General features: G+C 37.0%; 1 protein-coding gene across 5 annotated transcripts in view; it reads left to right on the forward strand.

Moving 5' to 3' along the window:
- The window catches only part of LOC127501060 (adhesion G protein-coupled receptor L1-like), a 49,266-nt gene that overhangs the window by 103 nt on the left and 22,891 nt on the right, over positions 1-26,272 (forward strand). The window contains exon 1 of one of the 5 annotated variants that reach the window (XM_051873075.1): positions 12,240-13,674. The exons of the other annotated variants lie outside the window; for them this stretch is intronic. The gene's annotated coding sequence lies outside the window, so the exon portion shown is untranslated. Of the gene's footprint in view, positions 1-12,239; positions 13,675-26,272 lie in introns of those variants that run through there. 5 annotated transcript variants of the gene reach the window in all.

Below are 26,272 nucleotides of genomic sequence, written 5' to 3' on the forward strand. Positions count from 1 at the left end.
GTTTATTTTACTGAAGTTTAAAGTGAAATTAATATCTTAATGAATCATCTTGATATCCTGTATTCTAACATGGGGATAATACAAAGATGAAGATGTTTTCAGGTGATCGCAATGATGTTTTTAATTGCATGTGATGTCATACTTAACTTAATGTTTCACTGTAATGTTTATTACAATAGTGCTATTTAAAAAGTTATTTATGGACATTTAAAGTGATATTTCTGAGTTCTGAATTCTAAGGACACTATAATAAATTCTATTATATTCAGTGCAGTTGTGTGTTTATGAATGAACTAAAGTAAATGTTCCCTTTAATGGGAACTTCGAGCTGCGTCGAGACACATTAGGAACGCTCCTGCGTGATTGCTTCATGAAGCACTTGTGAAATCGAACCAATGGCTTCCCCCCGGGTTGAGACACCAGTGTTGTGTAATATTCGGTTCCTGTGGAAAAACTGTTCCAGTGGGTGGAGTATATGTAAATATTCATGATATTTCCCCTGTTGTGGGCGTGGCCTTGAGACAACGCGCAGACGAATGGAACTGAAAATATTAGTGCTCAAATCGAACTCGTTTAATGGATTATTTAGAAAGTTTATTGTGTAATATGATAAATCGTCTGTGCTGTTTTGCCTGATTGATTAGACACAGCAGAGCAAACAATCAGCGAATAACCCATGCTCGTCTAGGCTAGCACAGTTTATTACTATTTGATGTCTTTATCTTTTTTTATTATTATTATTTAATTTGTGAGGTTTTTGATTTAATTTGAACATTTTGGTTAGTAGCCTGTACTATACCTTTTTGTCGTTCGGTGACAACAGTACAGCAGAGAGTTAACAACAATGACTGAAATAAACTTCTATGTATACAGCAAAACATCCAGTGTTAAACTAACACTTCCAGTGTCACCCAGTGTTTATATAATCCAGTGTGGATTATATAAACACTGGCAATGTTAATTTAACACTGACAGTGTTCATTTAACACTGGAGGTTTTACTGTATATCTGTGCCCTAATAAAATGTATATAAGCTAGCCTGGTGTGAGTATTTGTGTAACTCTTAATTTATTTAGCCAGTGTTTCCCAGCCTCCACAGCCATGTCAGTAAGGCTCAAACTTCCTTTATCAACACCGAACTACACATTTTTCCTGTTTTCTCATATTATACTGGATATTATGTAAAATTGTAATTAAAGTAACACAATTGCACATTTACTTGTATCTGTCACAATTTTTTTTTTTTTTTTTTAAAGCTTTAACAAAGCAACATCTTTCCACACCTATTTGGGAATCACTAGTCTCCAAGTACTAATCGATTATAATAGGTTAAAGGTATAGTCCATCCAAAAATGAAAATTTTGTCATCATTTACTCACCCGTTCAAAACCAGTATGTTTTCTTTTCTTCTGTGAAGAAGATATTCTGAAGAATATTGGGAACAGTAGAACTAATTTTGGTGCCCATTGACTTCCACTGTATGAAAAATACACTGATACGTTTTTCAAAATATGTCCCACGAAAAAATTTGTCATACAACCTTTGAAATAAGATGAGTGCATCAGAATTTTTATTTTTAATGAACTATCCCTTTAACATAGACCCTCAAAAGAGCACATCCTGTTTTCATTAACAAAAACAGGTTGTATTTAGTTAAGAGTAAAATGCCGTTTAGAGAAATAACTACTACTAATAAATAATATATTACTAAATATTTCTCTCACACACACACACACTTATATATATTTATATAAAGCATGCATCGTGTCTGTTCTTTGACCATACGTTGCACTGAAAAACAACCTACTTTCATGCCATGTTTTATAATGGTAAGTAAAATCATCCAAAATTTAATAATCCATAATGCTGTGTTAATCGTGTTTAAGATTTGAAAATATTATTCAAAAGTATTTCTTCTCATTTTACAAGTATATATACAATTATACCATTTCTGATCTTCAACATTGTAGGGCAGGGATTCCCAAATGTTTTTCTCAGCCAAACTCTGTTGACCTAAAATATTTACTTGAAGTCCCCCTGAGATTAATAAAGTTAATATTTCAATAATTCAACAACACACTTCACTTCACTGTTCACTGTTCTCTGATGTTGGTTAATGTGACGTGCGTGTAAACAAATTAAATATGTCATCTTTTTTAGTGTTTTATTTTGATTGTTTTTACAGTTGTATGCTTTTCATCAACTCTAACAAAGTAAAGTTAAGTGAATGTCTGAGATGATTAAAACAGGGTCTTGGCACTCAATGAGAACAGCCTCCATGTTTGTCCAGATCACACACTGCCAGAGCTACCAGTGACTTCAGCACTCACATCCAGTCTGAAACAGACAGTAACTTTACATGATGATGATATGCATCACAAAAGCGAAATGAAGCTTCTGGAAAATAATAGAATAATATTCTTGAGGACAAACTGGGGCCCAGGTCAGAAAGCAGCAGACAAACTGGCTAAACCGACCGTCTGCTAGCTGCCTCACGTTACAGAAGTCAGAAAATTCAGATAACTCTCAACACATAGAAACTCTTACACCTAGATATTTTCAAATAGAGACTGTGTCTGTACCCCGAATTAGTAAAAACAAAAAACTTCCAAACCCATTTAATGGTAAAAATTTAATTGATGTTCAACAAATAAAAAATAGAGATAATAATGCTAAACAAATGATAAAACTCGGGTTGTTAAATATTAGATCCCTTTCTTCAAAATCACTTATTGTTAATGATATTATCAAAGATAATAATCTAGATGTGCTGTGTTTGACAGAAACTTGGCTAAAACCGGACGATTACATTACTTTAAATGAGTCTAGTCCTCAAGGTTATGATTATCGACACAATGCCCGTCAGAAAGGCAAAGGGGGAGGTGTTGCTGTAATCTATAGTAATATTTACAGTATTAGTCAGAAGTCTTTCAAATATAATTCCTTCGAAACTATGGTACTTTACGTAACATTATGTAAGTTGACATTTGTGCTGGCTACTGTATACAGGCCACCAGGACACAATACAGACTTTATCAAAGAATTTGCTGACTTTCTATCAGAGTTAGTACTAGCTGCAGGTAAAGTCCTTGTTGTTGGTGATTTTAATATTCATGTAGATAATAAAAAAGACGCATTAGGATTGGCATTTGCAGATATTCTAAACTCTATTGGTGTTAGACAACATGTGTCAGGACCCACTCATTGTCATAATCATACTTTAGATCTAATATTGTCACATGGAATCGATATTGATGCTGTTGAAATTCTGCAGCAGAGTGACGACATCTCAGATCATTATCTAGTCTCGTGTATACTACATTTAGTCAAGGCGGCTAAACTGCCTCCATGCCATAAATATGGTAGAACCATCACTTCTACCACTAAAGATTGCTTTATAAATAATCTTCCTGATCATTTTCATCGCCTTAGCATACCAGACAGCTTAGAAGACCTCGATGTTGCAACAGAAACTATTGCCTCTGTCTTTTCCAGCACATTAGACTCAGTTGCTCCTTTGCGTTTAAAAAAGATTAAGGAAATTAATCCAATGCCATGGTACAATGACCACACTCGGGCCCTAAAGTTAGCAGCCAGAAAAATGGAGCGCAGCTGGAAGAAATCAAAACTAGAAGTATTTCGTATTTCGTGGAGAGAGAGAATGATTGAGTACAGAAAGGCCTTAAAATCTGCTAGATCTGCCTATTTTTCAAAACTCTTAGAAGAAAATAAACACAACCCTAGGTATTTATTTGATACAGTGGCTAAATTAACAAGAAATAAAGCTTCAACTTCTGATGTTTCCAAAGAGCACAGCAGTAATGACTTTATGAACTTCTTTACTTGCAAGATTGATAATATTAGAGAAAAAATAATAACCATGCAACCGTCTACTACAGTATCGTGTCAGATAGTGCATTGTAGTGTCCCTGAGGAAAAATTCAATTCATTTACTGCTTTAGGAGAGGAAGAATTGTCTAAACTTGTTAAATCATCAAAATCAACAACATGTATGTTAGACCCTATACCGACTAAGCTATTGAAAGAAATGCTTCCAGAGGTCATAGACCCTCTTCTCAATATCGTCAATTCATCTTTATCATTAGGATACGTACCAAAAACTTTTAAGCTGGCTATTATTAAACCTCTTATTAAAAAACCACAACTTGATCCTAGAGAATTAGTCAATTACAGGCCGATCTCAAATCTCACTTTTCTGTCAAAAATACTAGAAAAGGCAGTATCATCACAGCTATGTTCCTTTTTAGAAAGAAATGGTATCTGTGAGGATTTCCAGTCAGGATTTAGACCGTACCATAGTACTGAGACTGCTCTCATTAGAGTTACTAATGATTTGCTCTTTTCATCAGATCGTGGTTGTATCTCTCTATTAGTGTTACTGGATCTTAGTGCAGCATTTGACACTATTGATCACAATATTCTTTTAAATAGACTCGAAAATTATGTTGGCATTAGTGGAATTGCATTGTCATGGTTCAAATCATACTTATCTGACCGTTATCAGTTTGTAGTAGTAAACGAAGACATGTCATATCGATCACAAGTTCAATATGGAGTACCACAAGGCTCAGTACTAGGACCGTTACTGTTCACTCTGTACATGCTACCCTTGGGAGATATCATTAGGAAGCATGGCGTTAGTTTTCACTGTTACGCTGATGATACTCAGCTCTATATTTCTTCGCGCCCTGACGAAACTTACCAATTCACAAAATTAACGGAGTGCATAGCTGATATAAAAAATTGGATGACCAGTAATTTCCTACTACTAAATTCAGAAAAAACAGAGATTCTAATTTTTGGACCAAAAACTTCTTCACGTAATAACCTAGAATATTGTCTAACACTTGATGGCTGCTCTGTTAAGTCTTCGTCGTCAGTTAGGAACCTAGGTGTGCTCTTTGATACCAATCTTTCATTTGAAGGCCATGTTACTAGCATCTGTAAAACCGCATTCTTCCATCTTAAAAATATATCTAAACTACGACATATGCTCTCAATGAAAAATGCAGAACAGTTAATTCATGCGTTCATGACCTCAAGGCTAGATTACTGTAACGCTCTACTGGGTGGTTGTTCTGCTCGCCTGATAAATAAACTACAGCTCGTACAAAATGCAGCAGCTAGAGTTCTTACTAGAACCAGGAAGTATGACCATATTAGCCCAGTTCTGTCAACACTGCATTGGCTTCCTGTTAAACATCGTATAGATTTTAAAATCTTGCTAATTACTTACAAAGCACTAAATGGTTTAGCTCCCCAGTACCTGAGCGAGCTCCTAATTCATTATAGTCCTTCACGTCTATTGCGATCTCAGAATTCAGGCCAGTTGATAATACCTAGAATATCAAAATCAACTGCAGGTGGTAGATCCTTCTCCTATTTGGCACCTAAACTCTGGAACAATCTTCCTAGCATTGTTCGGGAAGCAGACACACTCTGTCAGTTTAAATCTAGACTAAAAACGCATCTCTTTAACCTGGCATACACATAACACATTACCAATTTATATTTCCAAATCCGTTAAAGGATTATTAGGCTGCATAAATTAGGTCAGCCGGAACCGGGAACACTTCCTATAACACCTGATGTACTCGTTACATCAGAAGAAGAATGGCATCTACGCTAATATTAGTCTTTCTGTTTATCCCGAGGTTCACCGTAGTCAACCGGATCCGGGCCGTATCCAGGTGAGACCAAGGACCTGCACCTTGACACGACCACAACGCAGCCCTGAAGTATCAGCAGAGATTGAGTCAACTAGATCATCCCCTGTGAAGGCCTCATCGACACGACAGCCACGACACAGTTCCTCAACAACCGTCCATACCGGCGTGATGAATACGATCCTCAATTGGATGGAACTGAAATAAATACTTTTAATGTTGCGATCCTATTGGACTTATGATAGCAACCTGAATTGTAACAAAGCACTGTTGGCCAGAGGAGAACTGGCACCCCGACTAAGCCTGGTTTCTCCCAAGGTTTTTTTCTCCATTTTAACACCAATTTGCCACTTGTCTGCCACCTGATGTCACCTGATGGAGTTTGGGTTCCTTGCCGCTGTCGCCTCTGGCTTGCTTAGTTGGGGACACTTGACTTGACATTTTGATATTCAACAGTGCTTTTGATCTGCCTGCATTGACACTATTCTTTAAGAGCTGCTGTGCAGCCAAATAATGTACCAGTTATCAATGTAAAGCTGCTTTGACACAATCTACATTGTAAAAAGCGCTATATAAATAAAGGTGACTTGACTTGAGGTAACTGCTGGCCTATATAAGAAAGACTGGGCCATCAGAACAATGCTTTATGCATTGTATTATATAATAAAGTACAAATTGTGATGTTTATGATGACTACAAGATTAATAAAACATTCTCCTCAGGTAGTTTATGTAGTTAACAGAAACACTGGCTATATGCGAAATAAACAATAAATTAAGGAAGCCTCACAACAGGCTAGCTTATAAACATTTTAATAGGGCACAAGTAATAAACTGTACTATCCCAGATTAGAATAGGTTATTCGCTCATTGTTTGCTCTGCTGTGTCCTTACCTAAATCCGAATGTCTGTAATCAATCAGGCAAAACAGCACAGACGATTTATCATATTACACAATATATTCATAGTTTGGAAAAGGTCAACTGTTGCAGTTAATGCTTAACATTGAATCTTCATTACCGTTTCGAAATAATCCATTAAACAAGTTAGATTTGAGCACTAATGTTTTCAGTTCCATTCGCCTGCGCGTTGTCTCAAGGCCACGCCCACAACAGGGGAAATATCATGAATATTCACATATACTCCACCCACTGGAACAGTTTTTCACAGGAACCAAATATTACACAACACCGGTACTTCACATGTCCAGCTCTGAGGAGGTGGATATTGTGATATCGATCTAAGGACTTGCCACCTCACACACAAAATCACACGTCTATTATTCTAACATCAAAAACAAACCAGTTGTGTTTGAAAGCCATGATTATTTTTGTGTTTTATTTGAAAAATTCAGACCATGATTTACTTGTCTGATTGTTTATTTGCATTTAATTTTTGAGAAACTAAATCAAATATCTTTCCGATTTTGTAAACTTACAAATATTGAAGATATAGCGAACAGCAGTTTGAATCGTGTTCCTCCCTGTGCTACACTACAAAGTGAGTGGGGATACACACGATTTATGTGTTGTTTGCTGGGAGTGGAGCATGCACGTCAGCTCACATGGGGCTGACAGTGTTCATTCATAAAAATGTCCCGAAATGTAAAGAAAAGCATGCACTAGCGGGAGTTATTAGCTCCACTCCTGTTGGCTTTATTCTCGAGAGAATAAAAGTCTAATGCAAGGCTTGGATCTCGCGTTTGCCGAGGCAGTGCGTGGATTAAGTCTCACTTTCTCTATTTTCCCTATAATCCCTTGCAAACTATTACAAGCTATAATTCTTTTTGTATTCTAATATATTCAGCCTGTCATTCAGCCATTCTTGTCTGTTTGTTTTCTGGCTGCATTTAATTTGAGAATTAAATGAAATATTGTTTGCTTTGAAGAGCATAGGTCTGTATGAAAATACTTTATTCAGCCTTTCATCCAGATAGTTTTTACTTGTCTGTTTGATATCGGGCTACATTAAATTCCGAGGAATTTAAAAAAAAGAAAAGCTTGGGGACAGGGACATGTGACACAGCCGAAGTCTTTGCGGGGTAAGACAGATCTGAGGACTGTCATTATCGCCAAGAAGGCTTCAAAGAGGTCCTGACGCCAGTGGCGTGGGACCTTCGAGGGCAGACCCCTCCGAAGAGGGTCCTTTATCACACTACATGGTATCCACCCCTCCTCGGTGCCCTCAGGGGGCCGTTCTGCCAACCCTGCCACCTCGTGTGCTTCAGGGCGCAGCGGTCTGAGGAGGGCCGGTCGACATTTGATTCGGTTGTTCCCTGCCGGTTTGCTTTGACGCAATCTGCATTGTTAAAAGCACTATATAAATAAAGGTGAATTGACTTGACTTGACATGAGACCCTAACAGTGGTGGCTCAGGACCAAGGGGTTTTCTCTGAGGAGAAATCCATTTCGCATGATCAAGGTCATGCGGCGATGCCTTCGTGCCTTAGTCATGTGTAAAAAGCCTTGGTTCCTGTCCCAAGGACCTGCGTTAGGAGCTCCTTGTTGTCGCGTAATGCCAACAACGGATGCTTCCCTCACAGGTTGGGGGGCGATCATGAGTGGTCGCTCAGCTCAGGGTCTCTGGGAGGACCATCTTCTTTCCTGGCACATAAATCGGCTGGAAATGATGGCACTATTTCGAGCTCTCAAATACTTCCTCCCAGACCTGAGGGGCCATCATGTGTTGGTCCGCACGGACAACATGTCGGTGGTCTCCTATATCAACCATCGGGGGGGGTCTGAGGTCCCGCCACCTGTGCAATTTGGCCCATCGGATCCTCCTGTGGGCCCAAGGGAAGCTCCTCTCCCTGAGAGTGGCTTACATCCCGGGGCATCAATATGTGGTGGCAGACATCCTGTCGAGGCAGGGGCCAAGGCCCGGGGAATGGAGACTCCACCCTGAGGTGGTGGAGCTCATATGGAAAAACTTCGGTCGAGCAGAAGTCCACCTATTTGCCTCGAAAGAAACAACTCATTGCCCAATGTGGTTTTCTCTCACTCATCCAGCCCCTCTGGGTCTGGATGCCATGGTGCAGACGTGGCCGAGGCTACGTCTGTACGCATTTCCCCCGATTGCTCTGCTCCCAGGAGTTCTGGAGAGGGTTCGCCGGGACAGGGTCCATCTCATATTGGTAGCCCCGTTCTGGCCAACCCGAGTCTGGTTTGCGGACCTTGTGTCTCTTCTTGACGGCTCTCCTATGGAGATCCCCACCAGACAGGACCTCCTGTCTCAAGCGGGCGGCATGATACTTCACCCCCGCCCGGAGTTGTGGAAACTGTGGGCCTGGCCTCTGAAGGGGCTAGGCTCATAGAATCCGGTCTCTCAACCGAGGTTGTGGAGACCATACTCCACTCCAGAGCTCCCTCCACAAGAAAGTTGTATGCATATAAATTGAAGTTGTTTTCTACCTGGTGTAGACAACGTCAGTTGGACCCTGTCCACTGTTCTGTCAGCTTAGTGCTGCAATTTCTCCAAGAAAAGTTCTCAGATGGTTTGCCTCCTTCCACCTTAAAAGTTTATGTAGCGGCTATATCAATAAACAATAGCTAAACACCATTCTTTTAAAATAAATAAAATAAAAATAAAATATTGTATGATATAGTATCTTTTGGTAGACTATCTTTTAGCATCCGTGCCATCATTTTCAACTCACATTTGGAAGGCCACTGCTACTCAACCACAACAAGTATGTCAGTAATACCTATCCATTGCCATCATTAATCACAATGCCAGTTTCTGGATTCTGACAATGTGACACCCATATTAGGACCATTCTACATCATTGACAAAAACAAGATTTCAAACTGAAACAAGATTATTTTTCTTACCCCACTGGCAGATAATTTTACTTGTTCTAAACAAAAACTCACTTCATTTTGATTTTTTTTTTTTTTTTTTTTTTCCAGAAATCAAGAAAAAATATCTTATGTCATTTTACTTATCTAGTAAAAGCATCTGAATTTAAGAATTTTTAAATATTTAGACTGGAAACAAGACTACTAAATAAGAAAATCATTTTTTTTTTTTGCATTGTACAGGAAAGCCAATGAAGTTACAGTGTATAATGGCATTAAATGCAGCAGAATCTCTGCAAAAGTCAGAGAAAGTTTTGTTAATAACTTTGAAAAAAGTTAAAATGCCAAGTACAATCACTAGGGGGCGGGACGTAAGCAACAGTCAGTCAACCGTAGACAGACATGACAGACGAGTTGAGAATGACTCCATCTAGAGGTGGATATGTGGTATTACATCAGTGAGAAACACCTGTGGTAGCAGTGAGGAGGAAATATTCTGAATTCTGCTTATGCTTACCTAAAAATTAGTATTTATATGTAATCAAGGCTGCTGAAACAATTTTTTGAGTATTTGGATAGCAACTGGAGAATTATGGAATATGTGGAATAAATTAAACCTTAATTTCAGGTGGGTCATGATTTCTCTTACCCGTCATAATTTCACTTCAGTCAAGACATGGGGCATTTTCTCTGAATACAATGAAATAATATGTGTTAATAAGTGTTAAAGTAGTGCTCATGATCAGACAGCTTATCTTTGATCATTTTTTTGAAAGTTATTTTACTGTAGATAGATCATATAATCAAAATGGGTGTTTGATATAACATAACTTTGTCATATGTTCCATAACTTGTTTTTAAGTTAAGCAGAGCATGGCAGCAAGAGACTTTCTAAATCCGGCAGAGCATCTTTACATACACTCTAGGTCTATGATACTTACAGACTGATTACTAGTTCTCTTCAGTTTTCTTCAGACTAATGTCATTGTAGTTATAAATTGAATGACCATTCACAAAAGGAAGAACATGATGTTAGAAGTTACATTATCTCATTGATTTACATAATGAGTTCATGCTTTTTTGAGACTGATCATTTTCATTTACCAGGGAGCAAAATGGAGATGTTCAGTTTGATTTTATTATTATTATTATTATTATATATTTTTTATTCTTTAGTTTATTTTTGTGAAATTGTTTCCTGTGTGTCTTGTGTAAAACCTGGAGGTTCCTGTGTAGTAGTAGATGTCATTTCCCCTGCGGATAACTTTACATCACATATCCTGAGGTGAGTTTTTGTTTTTTTATTTGCCTGCCGGCTCTGTGGTTGATCTATATTGATACACATATTCTATTTAAGTGGATAAGGCTGTATGCAAATGTTTGTCAACATGCAAAAATACAATCATCCAGTCGACCACTGAGGCACTGGAGGAATTTTAGAGAGATTTGCATGAAAGCAATGCAGCCCTCCCCACGCAAATGATAAACGATGACACTGGGATTATTGAGGCAGTGAAATTAGTCGTCCTTATCTTAACTACCTGTAGACTGATAGACTTAGACACACCTTCATTTGTTTTTTTCCCATTCCAATTCATTTATTTATTTATTGCCACTTTTCGTGTAGATTTTGACTGTTTTTACCCTTGTCACAAAATAGATTTTCAATCTCGAACAATGAAATTCATTACAAAAATGTTAATTATTACATGTTTAAAATATGATGATCTAGACAAAAGGGAAACTTTCCAGGATTTTTCTCCATATAGTGGACTTCACTGGGGTTCAACGGGTTGAAGGTCCAAATGTCAGTTTCAGTGCAGCTTCAAAGAGAGATCCCAGACGAGGAATAAGAGTCTTATCTAGAGAAACCATCAGCCATTTTCTAAAAAAATAAAAATGTATATACTTTTTAACCACAAATGCTCTTCTTGCACTGCTCTGTGATGCACCACGCATGACGTAATCACGTTGGAAAGATCACGCGTGACGTAGGCGGAAGTACCATGGTAGGGAATTTTCTCCTCCAATTTCAAAATCGTCCGATGTCGTTGTTTTACCTTTTTTTGTAAAGGGCGTTTGACAGTCTTTGCACATTTGCTTTGTAAACACTGGATCAGTACTTCCGCCTACGTCACACGCGACCTTTGTAACGTGATTAGGCTTCATCATGCGCTGCAGATTGCAGAGCCAATGCAAGACGAGCATTTGTGGTTACAAAGTATACTTTTTTTTATGTAGAAAATGGTCGATGGTTTCTCTAGATAAGACCCTTATTCCTCGTCTGGAAATTAATTTCTTTTCGACTGAAGAAAGAAAGACACAAACATCTTGGATGACATGGGGATGAGTAAATTATTAGGAAATTTTCATTCAGAAGTGAACTAATCCTTTAAGATGAAACATGAGACATGATGATGTGTCAAGACAACTCTAAAGGTAAATATCAGAATATAAGCCGAATAATATTATTTTTCACCAAACTATGCAAAAGGTATGAAAATATTACTTAATGTTGTTCAATATTATGCATATTTTGATCACATAAAATGCTACACAAGAAAGTATTCATTAGAATTAGACGAAGTAATTCCCCACTGAATAGTGTCAAACACAATGTTATAACACAACACATAATTTGAGATGTGATGGGGGTTTATGACTGTCAAAAAGGACAAATATTACAGAACTCATTCATGTCAGAATTCATTCATGTCCATGACTATATTTATATATATGATACAGAGAAGCGCGCGCACAGGGAGAGAGAGAGAGCGAGCGAGCGCGAGGGAATGAAGCAGGGCGTTCGTGTTCTCTCTGTCAAAGCTTTTGCGTTAAGATTCGCCTGGTCACGCCTGCCGCATCCAGCACAAACGGGAATAGCATTTCTCTCCCGACAGGAACCGACACGCTTCCAAATTAGAGTCAATTCGGTTAATTATTTTATCGAAACACCGAGGCCTGTGCTTTTTCCCCCCCGTTCCTGAGCCAGCGGTGTCGCCGTGTGTCTCTATTGTATGCAGCAGTAGAATCCATGACAGCCGCATCTTCCATTGATCTGTTGATATCTGCTGGGATCTTCTGCATCTGAACTGCTGTCCTTAACTACGACCATAACATCTGGCCGCGATCACGGGCTCTTCTCTTTTATATTCCACCGAGTATCCTGTTTTGATAAAGAGATTTTTTCCTGTCCTACACACGCTGAATGTATATGTGAACGCAGCCTTTTTATTCATATATGCCAAACAGTGTTTTTAGTCGTCGTGTAGCCTATTTGTGATTTAGATTCGTTCCGCGCAGGCCGTGGTTTTAGTCACGGATGTCAACGATGGGTTTCTGCGCAAAATGTCGCGGAGGTTGTTGATTATCGGTGTCATTTATTACGGATTTAAACCGTTTTTTTAAATCGCTGTTCGATTCGCGTGGACGGGGAGCGGCGCCAGGCGGGAATTTGCGTCCGCAGCAAACGACGCATTTGTTTTTGCCTTAACTCATTTTCTGCTTTTTATTACAATGATTATTTTTTGTTTTCGATGAAAATCGCCTGTCTACCAGACAAGGATCACCCTCTGTATGGTCGTGGACGGGGAGGCGGGATTTTACGACATAGTCTACAATATATTTTTACCTCAGCTCGATTCCTTATCGTTAATATTATTGTTGTTTGAGTGTTTAATTTTCGATGAAAACCACCCGTCCACCAGAAGAGGATCACCCTCAGCTCATCGTCTCATTGCAATACCCTTGACGATCAACAGTTCATCGCGTAAAGGCGACAAAATCCGCGCGAATAGTCGAAGCGGTTTGACGTCGAATCGACGGATTTCTGTTGCGCTCATAATGACTAATAAACCAAAACGTTTCTCATCTTCACTCATGGATGCTTTTGATGTTGTATGGTAATTTGTCTTATTGACAGGGTCAGGAGACTGTATTCACATTGGATTATATCATTCCCCGTTTTTATTATTCCTCCTACGTGTTTAAGACTGAAGACATTCTGTAAGGTGGATTTTAAATACCATGTTTTTGGCCCATTATCGTCTGGAAGATGGCAGCTGATTAAATTTTAATCTTGATGCATTCTGGCGACACGGGAGGAGAAGAGGAGAAACGAGTGAATCGGGGAGGAGTGGAGAGAGGAGAGGGAGAGGAGAGGATGTAGGGTGGATACGGGAGCACCAGAAGGTAAGAATGAATGAATGAACGAAAGACTGTCAGTGTGTGTTCAGTTAAATCCCAAACACACACATTTACACATACACATCACTGTCCATATTCCACATTTACACATCACTTCATTCATTCACATTTATGCAGGTATGTTAATGAGAACACATAATCTGTTGCTTTTTTTTAGAATATATATATATATATATATATATATGTGTGTGTGTGTGTGTGTGTGTGTTGTGTGTATGTATAATTTTATGTATGACTCATACATATAAGTAGAAACTGAATGCCTTATAAAATGCACATTTTACTTGCAAATCTGCAAAATTACTTTAATATTTAGTTTACATCTGAGGACAAACCCTAAAGTATAGCTAAGTAGCCCCATACATACACACACACACACACACACACATATACAAATACATGTCATTGCATACACATATCACTGTACGCACACACTTAAACACACATTGTGCATGCACAGACCTATATATCATACGTACACACGCACACGTTGTGGTAATTTTTCATTGGATGTAAATTGAGTTACAGGCCAAAGGCGCGCTGAACGCTGCGGCGCGTGAGTGGTGTGTAAATGTGCTGGCGCCAGTGACTGCTGGTGCATTCTGACAGACCTCCATCTCTCCCCACCCAACATCTCCTCCATCTCTCTCACACGCTGCATCTCAACCTGAACTATTGCATTTCAGTAAAGATGTGTGTGGGTGTGTGTGTATTTAAGGGCAAAATGTGATTGCTATAAGTGAGTTAAATCTGAAAAACTCCCCCTTTGTTTGTCTTCAATTGGGAATATGGTTCATAAATAGGGTAATGATTTAAAAACATGACATTTTCTTTTAGGGTTTGTGTTAGTCTGTAGGTTTATATAAAGTCTATGGTACTGTATGACCCCTTTAGAAAGATAAGTGTGTGTTCGGGGTTACTTACCTAAATTTTGAGGATAAATTTGTCTACAGAAGTGAGCTGAATCTGACAAAACTGGGACATCAGTGGGCGTCATTGGTTGGTGAAAATATTATGCTAATGATAAAAAATGAGACGTTTAAGGTTGGCTTTAGTTTTCATTAGTCCTTGGTTGTTTAAGTAAACATCTGTGTGTTACTGTATTTACTAGGCAGATATATAAAGAAGAGAGAGTGTTTATAAAGGAGCACATAATGATCTTGTTAAGATTCACGGATGGTTGAGCGAGCAAAGACTCAAACACAAACACATGCAAAAACGCTGGTTACTAGTCAAAGCAAGTGGATGAAGAGCAGAAAATTATCTCATGTCATTTCTGTTGTTTGTTTATTGGTAAAGCAAATTGTAAAAAAAATCAGTATCTGTAGATTCTGCATGTGATAAAGAAAAAACGCTGTGTATAATAGAGGTAGAATGAACTCAGACGTTCTGTCATAAATAGATAAATACATAGACACAGTCTATTGACCCCTGAGCTGGTGGTCATTCATTTATCCTCCAACATTTGTGGTCATATTTATAACGCTAAATAAATAGGTATTATTTATTTATCCTTCTTGTTTTGCTTTCTCAGTGGTTTTGGTGCTCTTCTTGTTAAAAATACATTCTCTTGTTCCAGTGTAGTATGCAGAATTAGAAGTCATTTGTAAGCTGATTTCCTTGAAGTGTAAACACTGCTGTTCTGTGGCTCTTTCAACACATTAGGGAAACCTGTTTGAGAACAGTCATTATTTTTGCAGTTTCATTTGGTGCTGCCTGATATGGAAGCTTGTTTTTTATAAAAAAATTTAAAAAAAATTCTCAGAATTGTTTATAACTCGCAATTCTGACTTTATAAAGCCCGGAACACACCAAGCCGATGGTTTTCAGGCAGGTTTTGTTCGTCGGCCGACTAAGTTTTCTCAGTGTGTTCCGTTGGCGTTGGAGCACCTCGTCAGTCAGGCCATCCAATCATTCTGATTGGCTGTTCAGCTACTGCCACCTGCTGGTAGGGAAAGGCATTTCTTCTTACGCAGGCACAGAACGGACGTGCTACTTGGCCGTCGGGTGTCAAGCGTCGGTTTGGTGTATCAGGGCAACTTTGGACCCAGACGCTGCTGACGTGAGCCAACCCCGCAGTCTGCTTTCGTCGCCACTAGTTCTTCAGCATCGGCTTGGTGTGATCCGGGCTTAACACGCAATTGTGAGTTATAAAGTCAGAATTGTGAGATATAAACTACCTTTTTTCCCTCAAAATTGGACTTTATATCTCACGATTCTGACATTATATCTCACAATTGTGAGAAAAAAGTCAGAATTGTGAGATAAGAAGTCGCAATTACCTTTTTTATTTTTTATTTAGTGGCGGAAACAAGCTTCCATAGCCTGAGGTACAGAAACTATATTGGCTTAAATGTGTGTTTGATCTCTCAGACTCTTATAAGTCAGTCTGTCTTCTTGGGGTCTCTAAGATTGTCTGCCTAATGTCTTTAATGTAATTCAGTCAGTCTAGACAGTAATTTATTCCTGGATTATGCAACCGAATTAAAAACACAGTGAAGAGTTGAGATAGGAAAATCATTATGTCACCATTAGTTTTTGATGAAAATGGGTGTTTGTTAGAATTACGAATTGGTAATGTTGTTGTTAGTCTTGTTGCTAGACCAAATTTCTTCTACGTTTTAATACTTTTCTATGTCTAAGTAGTAACTGTTTCTTGGCAGAATCTTCTGTGTATTTATTAACTTAGTAAGTAACTTTGTGATAAAGGAGTCAGCTAGTCATTATTAAAAATTAAACCCTTTACTGTAGACTCATCGCAAGACCTGATCCTTCTCTACGTGTTTATTTTGCTATAATTATTAGCTAATTGCACGTTATCTCTTCAGAATCAGAATCAGAATGAGTTTTATTGCAAAACAATTTGTCTTGGTGACAGAAGCTTCTAGTGCAGAAGCTACTTATATGTCTCTTATTAACACAGTTGTCATGTTTGGACACATTTACTCATATTTTCTTATGATTTTTCTTCATACTTTTGCTTCACTATATGGTCCAAAATGTCAAATTAAATCAGTAGTAATTTAGTTTTATTAATTTAATTTCATATTTATACACAATTTATGCTTTTTTACAGATCATGCTGTTCAAGAGTTTAAGCAAAAACATTTAGATCAAAGGAATTTACAATTATGAGAAACAAATTCAGTCAAGCGTGTCCAAACTGGTAGTATGTAATATGCATATGATACAATACAAATTCATGATGGCAGACAAAAAACACACATAAATAATATTTAATAACTTTTAACATTATATACCAGCCCGATGAGATCTATATGTGTACCGAGTTACATACATTTATGTGTTAGTAATGTATCCATGATTTCAGATTCCATTCTATGGGGCGCCGTAGAGCCCCCCTGCCACACCCGTGTCCCAGTTTTGGCCTGTCTCTAATGGCTATGAATTCTGACCTGTGTGCAAATTGTCAAGAGTTTTTGAGCACGTTAAGGGCCCTAAAAGCCCCCAAAACCTTGGGAAAAAAATAAATAAATATAGCTGCAAGCAGCGATGACGGGTCAAAGCCCCAGTGGCACCGCCACCCAGTGGCATTAGGGCAGCTGTGCACGATAGGCAATATGCATTTAAACTGGGTAAATGTAAAAAGACTATTTTAAAATTGTTTGAACATGTTTGAATAAACCTTTCATGGCCAAATATATAAATATCATTTTAAAACCACAATCTTTAATGCTGCTTTTCAGCTTCATTAGCAAAAAACAACATGAATAGACTGCAATGCCTTTTCAATACAGTGTGCATGTGAGAAAATGGTGGTTTTTGTGACGTTTCATCTAAATGTTTTAACTTGACATCATCAATCTCTCTTGTTTTTCACCAACCAATCGATTCCTGAATCAAATGGTATCAGTTCTCATTAAATATCCTGTGTCACTTGGAAATACGTTTCAGAGGTAAAATTGGTTGCGAACGCTGTTTCATGTTGACATTTAAACAATATTTATTATACGTTTGCATTCTAGCAGATTTTATCAGTCACACATCTAAAAAATGACCGAATATATCAGTATATCATCTACCATTAATTACCACAACAATATTTAAGGCTGGTTTTCAGCTTCATTAGCAAAAAGACATATGAATAGACTGCAATGTATTTTTGATAGAGCGTGCTTTTCAGTGAACCTCATCAGTCCCTCTTATTTTTCACCAATCAATTCCTGAATCAAATAAAACCACTTCTTGTTGAATATCTTGTTTCACATCATGTTTTGGAAGTAAAATTGGTTGCGAACGCTGTTTCACGTTCACTTGTAGATTGACTGCATCGGTATATTCTGTTTCCCCAGTCGAGTGTGTGTGTGTTTGTGAGTGTTGTGTACAGTGCTGATGAGAGTGGTGTGTTTGTTTATGTCTCTAACACAGATTGTGAATGCAGAACAGAGGGGTTTTCTCGGCATGAGGGTGAATTATAGCAATTACTCTAGCCTGATTATTACCCGCGCGCGCACGCGTGCCGGCGCTCCGTGTGCTCTCTGATGGCTCGGGAAACTCTCCAGATGAAGCGCTCTGTTGTGTTTGATTCTCGGAGCTCCAGCAGCGAGCGCTCGACAAATGCAGGTTTTGATCACGACAGTGAATACGCGCCGTTCAGACACACTGACAGACGAGGACGGCAGCATTTCCTTGGATGTCGTCCACGGTTATCTCACAACATGCTCTCATAAACCGCGTCTTTTATCCATGAAAGTGCAACACAGCCGGACTTTAATTAGAGTTTGACATTTAATTACACCTGAAGGCAAATTCATCTTTAACAGTCAGAATAACATCTTATGAATGTTATTAAAGATGCATTTGTTGTGTTCATACACAATAATTTTCAATTTTACTGATATTGATTAAGCCTTAATTTAATTAAACCTAATAAAATATATTCTGCTTGGGGATAAACCCTGAACACAGAAGATATGATTGTTATTTTTATTTATGACTTGCAATAATTAATTTAACTTAATTTCTGAAAGCAAAAATGCGTGTATACAATTTTAATTAGTGACAGATTCTAGTTCTCCAGAATATGATAGTCTGGTTAATGCATGATAAATTTAATGCACATCTCATTTGTGGTCATTACATTGTGTAATTTATACCACATTATAGTGGCCGGTGGGTAACGACCCATTTCAGTGACCACTAATTTCAATAATAATTAATTGCTTTTAATAATTGATAATGTGTTTTTTCTTTTGTATCTGTGTGTGTGTGTGTGAGGGTGTGTAAGTCTCTTGTGTTTTGTTGGTACTAAAGTAGAAGGTGTTATTTGCGTAAGTCACTGAGCCATTAGGGATCCTGTGCGTGTGTGTGTGTGTGTGTGCATGTGTGTGTGTGTGGTCATGAGGGAGAGAGAGAGAAACAGTGACTCATGAGCTCTGATGGACAGACAGATGTCGTCTGACATTAAGAGTATTTAAAGTATTAAATGTTTTTAAAATATTCACAGTTTTACATGGTGTCATAAGTGTAGATATGTTTCCTTGTATTTTTATGCAAATTCTGAGGTATTAAAAAATCTTAAAAAACACTAGATGGAGACGCCAAGATGCACATAAAATCTTACAATGTGCATAAAAATTTAAACAAATAATTTATTTATTAGATAAGAAAACATGCATAAACTACGATGGAAATACAGAATAAATTCCTGGCCTTAACAGATCATGTGGTTGGATAACTGCATTAGATAACATGACAGTGTTTGTCATTTCGTTTCATCTGAAGCACAAGTTGTTTATTATATAGTCACAGGCTTTCCTGGTTGCAGTAGATTTTTTTTTTTTTCTTTGCGCCAGTTTCCCAGGATTTTTTCTCTTGAACAAATGGGATGGAAACAGTGCTTTATTTGACATCATTCAGAGATATTAGTGGAGAAAACTGCCCTGAACATGGACTTACTGCTAGATTTAGAAGTCAAGCACAGTACTAATGTTGTATTAAAGTATTAAATATTAAAGTTTAACCTCCAGATATGAATAATCATGTGTTGTTCACATGTGTAAGTAATCAGACGCACCATTTTCAAAATTATTTTTCTGAGTTTGAAATAAAACATTGTTTATTGGAGAATGTTTGACAAGAAAATACTATTTTAGTCTTTCTACTTTAAAATAGTATGTTTTAGTCAATATGTTATTTATCGCAATTATTTGTGAAATTTACTAGAAATTTCTGAGTGAAAAAAGTAAATCCTACACCATTATTTTTCAGGTCACCTGCTGTATCATAAAACGACTGTAGAAGTTTAGATATAGTTATATACATTGCAGTGTTTTCAGCCAGTGGCACAGAAATAAGAGACGTCTCAGACACGCCGCCTCGTGATTGGCTGGATCTTCATCTGTCGGTCCATGTTATGGGCACTTCACTTCATTCGCTGACAGAGACAAACTCTGTGTTTGAGGGTGTTGATGGTGTCTGAAGTGTGACACTTGTGTCTGGACTGATCAATCGTATGGGGCTTTTGTGTGTGTGTGTGTGTGTGTGTGGTTTATATGTAGCCAATGTCATTTAGTCAGTATCATGTTTCTGATTTCCATAAGGTTGTGGGGATCTAAATGTGTGTCCTCTTCATTTGTTTAAAATCAGGCAATGTGAACCTCAATGATAGTCTGAGAATGTGTGTGTTTGTACCTACTTAACCATATTTTAGGGACAAATTTGTAGACAGAAGTGAGCTAAATCTGTCAAAACCTACTTTCAGGGACGTCATTATTTGTAACAATGGAATAAAAATTAAATAAATTAAGTTTGTTTTTAATTATTAAAATTCAGAAAGTTTCCTGTTAGAGTATGAGTTATAGTATTTATAACTATATAGTGTGTGTGTGTGTGTGTGTGTGTGCGTGTTATTCCATCTAATATATTTATTGTATTTTTCCGAGTGAATCTCACGAAATCTTAGTTTCAAAGATTTCAAACCTGAAAATTTTAAAATGTTTGCAATGCATCAACTATTTTCCTTTTTAAACATTAACAGCAAGGTCTGAAGTGTTTGTGATCAATAATTTTAAAAGCTTTACTGACAACTTAACACCTTTTTGAACATATTTTTCAAAACAAGTCCTTTAAAAATCTCATTACCGCAACAGTCTGAAAATATCAATACCATTAGGAAAGCTAATACATTTTCCCATTTTTAAAAACTGATCATTAACAGTTATGCACAGTTACTTGAAACTCTGAAATAATATATATTTTTAAATTAACATTTTATTTGATTTTGATTCATTTTTCTCATTACCGCAGCACCCTGCTGCCATTTACAACCAAATATTTTTTATTTTATTGAAATCTGACCTATTTTCCACTATTTTTCATTATTATTATACATTATACATTAATATTTGTTTTTTTTTTTTTTTGTCATTTGAAAATCATCCATATATATATATATATATAGAGAGAGAGAGAGAGTATTTTATTTTTTTCTGTTTTAATTAGAACACAACATGCATTCAGACATACCTAGATGCATTGCGATAATGAGAATTTCAGCTAAAAATGCATTAAAATACAAAAATAATTAATTTCTATGTTGAAATTACTCTTTGTTCAATGTAGAGAACATATTATGATGTTTTTTTATATTACTGAAATACATGTTTAATATTTAAAATCATTAGTGCCGTGCTGTTTTAATGCTTTTGTGAGAATGAGTTCAATGTTAATGTTTTACACTGTTTGAAGTTCTTTTCTTTTAACAAAAATTACCTTTAAATTTAGTCAATATTTTGTCATTTTCATTAATTTCAGTCCATTTTACTCTTACTAAAGTGGCATAGAATTTTTGTTGACAAGAATAACATTTTAGTTGACGATAATATGTTAAAATTACAAAACCTTTGGAATGTTAACAGATCGAATTTTAACCACAATTTGTTATGTATACACATTGATTAATTATAAAAGGTTTATAAATTATTTACACTTACATGGATACTAATCTAAAATGTATATGTTAAATTACTATGTGAGATGCATTTAACATACTGTGGTTGGATTATTCGCATTAAGTTTTTGCACATTTTAAATACAAAATTCTTGTAGTTCTATTTAAAAAGTGTATATATATATATATATCTCATAATATAGTTATCTACTTATATAGTTATCAAAAAATATCAAAAACAAAAATCAAAAAACTTTGTCAGTGAATATTTTTGTCAGTAATTTTTATTGACTAAATGAACAGATTCAGATGGTCATCGATCAGGAGCCTGATGTGGAGCGGAGCCTCTTATTATACGGCCACTTACTGAATAAATAAATGGACATGTAATATTGATTTGAGTCTAAATGATTTTATTATGTGAGAAGAAAGAGATTGTGGAGCGAGACGAGAGACATGAAACTATCGCAGTTATACAGAGATGGAGGAAATCACAACGACCAAGTGTAGTATAAAGTAAAAGGCCGTGATGAATCCTGAGGCTGGATTTGAGCTCTTGTCCTGGCTGTGTCTGGGGAAATGCTGGTGATAAATCGTCTGATCCCGTCTCCTGGGATCAGGGAGTATTTTTGTAGCACCATCAATAGAGACGGAGCCCGCAGGGGTTTCACAGCACTGGTTACTGTGAAAAAGAAAAGAAACATAGATCATAGCAGGAAAAAATCCATCCAAAGAGAGAAACACAAATGAGCGAAACGGCGTGAGAGATGCGAGCCGCCGCAGCCCTTATTGCAGCGTTGCCATGGCGACTGTACATATGGAGACGGCCGCCGACCGATCGATGTGTGTGCGAGTCTGTCTGAAGGGATCTGGGATTACTGATCCTAAAAATGTATTTTTCCAGAGCATACGGTGGTAATAATCACAGTCACACTATACTGAAACACTGAATCAGATTCAGGCTTGTCATTCTGTTACGCCCCGTCTAGAGGAAAGACTCTGAAAAATGCAGTGAATTTGAACAGTGATAAATTTATTGGCTTAATTTGGGACTCTTGATTCAGGAGCTGACTGGGCCAAAAATAATAAACAAAACTTCCTTATTTTTAAACCTCTTTCCTAAACCCAAACCCAAAACAAAGATCAAACCGTTCACAATAAACAAATGTGGTGTCAGACTCCCTACTTTCCCAAACACTCAGTATTTACAATATATTTACAACCAGGCAAACAAAATTGAGAGAGCAGTCTAAAATCAGTGTCAGAAAACAGGCAATAAGGTCAAATACACCAACAAAGTGCCTCAGATACAAACAATATTCAATTCAAACAAACAAGCAATACTCACAGTCTCTAATACCCTCAACACATTCAAACTTTCCTAACACAAACTGTGTACTATATAACCAAAAACACAAAACATAAGATCTCTCTGTAGAGGAAGTGATGAGTACTGTGCACCAATCAGGACATAGCATCAGTCAGCCTGCAGGAACCAATCAGATGATGTTTCTTGACAGACACTATAACACAAACCATAGGGTCGTAACAGTTCACAGTTCTGCTGTGTTTTGTGGCTCGGAAGACACAAAATCCAATTTCCTCAGTCTGCCTTGATGCGTTTAAAAGGGACTTTTCCTTGAAAGGGTCTTCAAGCTTTGAGAGCATCAAAAGGTATTAGGGAATTAGGAAAGTTCTCGACCTTATGCAAATATTAAGCGAAAAATGTGGGCGCCAGTTAGGGGTGGGCGATATGATCAAATACTTATTTCACAATATGAGAAATTTAATTTCAACATTTTGTGTTATTTTATCTCATTTCTGTTATTAGAGATAAGAAAAAAGAAGCAAATTACAAACAATAGGACAAATACAATATAACAAAAGTATGAATTAAATTAAGTTTTTCAGGTACAATGTTTATTTAACATAGAATTAGTAAAAAAAATTAATAATCAGATGTAAAAATAAGATATCGCATAGTCTTCACTGTATGAATTAAATATAAATTTATTCTTATTAAAGCTAAAAAAAAGTTAATCAGTCCAGAGCAGTAAGTTATTTTCTCTTTTGTTTGATTCACATTAATGACACAGAGCAACAGGTTTATGTATTCGACCAGCCATGACACCCCATCTGAGTGCTGTCCCCGCCCCAAAAATATAATTAAAAACCACGCCAAGTATTGTAAATAATATTATGATATATACTTAAAATAATTGTGTAAGTAGTACAGCAATACAAACGCAAATGGGCATTTTAAGTTTAGAAACATTTTGAGTCCCCCCTCCCTACTGTCTTCAGTAGTTGTGTAACTGCAGTAAGTAGGCTGTCAAGGCTATTTTATTCACTTTAAACATCAGATGAAGTGATTACTTTCTCTTTAATACAGATGATGCTGAGTAATTAGTCATGACAAAAAAAAAAAAAAAAAAAATGATGATAACTGATGTATTTTTTCTGTGAGTCCGCTATGTTAGCGATTATTATGTTACCGTGCTTGTTTGGTGGCTTGTTTACGATAGCATGTTGGATAGTAAGTCACCCACACCAACTACAACTAACATTGTGATAAGCATATGTGTGAACTGTAATAAGGCTAATAGATTTACTGTTGTGTGTTGGGTTTTGCTCAATGTGTATTCATCGTATTTTGGTGACTTGGTTGTAAACAACTTCAAAAATATTGCAATAAATAAATGGTTTTGAAGAAGAATATTTATTATTTTAAGAAGATCAATTAGTAAGTTTTTTAATGAACCAAAGAGAAACATTGAGAATGGCACAGTTTCCATGCTACACTTATAATAAATAGTAGTAAGGCTTTCCTCTGTGTACATATATCCTTATAAGTAATATTTTGGCTGTATTATTTGTGTCCCCTTCAAAAATTGATCTTGAGAAATGTTATGTTTATTGTCCCGCCCAACTGTCAGATGAAATTTACGCCCCTGTCTTGAGCGTTTAAAAATATGCAGATTGTGCCAGAGATTTTGCTGGATTTAGTGCATAATTCATATTGTTTGCACATTGGACGCTTTTTATATATATAAAAATTGCAGTTTGGATGCTTTTATTGTGATTATACTGGCTGGGTTTACAAACATTTATGAAATGAACAGCATATCTTCGGCATTCGGAAAACAATGCCTCTTTCCAACTGTAATCGCGTGTATCTGTGATGAAAATTTTGTTTGTGTGTTGAAAGAAACACTCGCTACAGACACGCCCCACACTTTGTTTTACATAAAATGTAACAATAAATGAAAGCACAAAGATTATTGCGATTTATTGGGCGGGTTTCATCCAAAATTGTGAATTTAACTTGTGCGCAAAATTGGAATATCACATAAAACATTTGCGAATAAAGCAGCGTTTCCGTCCCATGTGTTCAAGAGAACAAAATCGTCTCTTCCTGGGAAACTGCCGCAAAATATCAATAATAAAAATGTAAGTTGCTGCAGTCGGGCTCTTTTTCCCTCCATCATAAATGAGTTGGTCTCAGAGCGTCCGACGAAACACAATAAACGCTGTCATGTTCTCTTGCGTTCGGATGCTGGTGTTTGGGAACACAATCCTGTGAGACGCTTCTGGAGGGAATTAAACCAAATCATTCACATGACAGACTTTGACTCGGGCGTTTCAGAACCACCAAACCAACATTTGAGATGCTGCGATGTGATTGGTCTGCTGGTTAGTCCAGTTATCCAATCACAGCCTCCGCTGAGGCAAAGTAACATGAGTTTATTGTTGCGCATCGAGGGATTTATTTGATAAATGTGTTTCTATCATAGATTATGTGCATTTCTTCTTATCGGACAAAAATGATCCACCTCAGTTGAGTGCACAAGTTTTTTATGCGCATCTTGGCATTTCCATTTGTTTTTTATGCAATATCCCAAAATGTAAATAAAAATAGATGGAAACAAATCTTTTCTTTAAAACCGAAAACGGACCAAAATATCGATTCTTGGTATTTAAGAATCAGACAATTAACAAATTAACAATTTTTTTTTTTTTGCATAGTAAAATAAAACCTGTAGCTGTGGTTTGACTTTCTATGCTAAATAATTTTGTCAGATAAACACTTTACCAAGCTTAGTATTTTGTGCTTCCCTCATATTTAACAAATATTAAATATTTTCCTTATATTTTAATGGTTTAATCAAACTCATTAAAACAAAAACTCTCCTCTGAAAATCACTTTTACTGTGACTGTGTATGTATGAGCCTCAATGTGATAGTGTGGAGGTGTTTTTCTGTTCCTGAGGCTGCAGGCTTGCGTTCAGGCCCCTGGCGTGATCAGCCTGCGGCGTGACGTCAACGTTCACAGGAACAAAGCAGTATTGAGCCGCTCAGCTGCTGTTTCTTTTGATGTTGTGATCATTTGTACAGAAAGTATTGGAACCTGATGATCAATAGATGCGTCGATAAACACAGCGATCATAATAGTATGAGCCCTGACCTTCCTCACTGCAGTACAGCTCATTATCCTCCGTGCTTGTTGATCAGTGTGTGGACGTAAGTGAATATAAGAATGTGAAATAAGAGAGCGATCAGCTTAGATCAGGCACAGAAAAGATGAAGCAGGAGTTTGAGTTTTACTCTCGTCTCATTCATGTTCATCTTCTGTGTGTGTTTCTCTGTAATGACATCAGACTGGATCGGGTC

Source organism: Ctenopharyngodon idella, chromosome 1, assembly GCF_019924925.1.
Source record: "Ctenopharyngodon idella isolate HZGC_01 chromosome 1, HZGC01, whole genome shotgun sequence".
Classification (NCBI taxonomy): domain Eukaryota; kingdom Metazoa; phylum Chordata; class Actinopteri; order Cypriniformes; family Xenocyprididae; genus Ctenopharyngodon; species Ctenopharyngodon idella.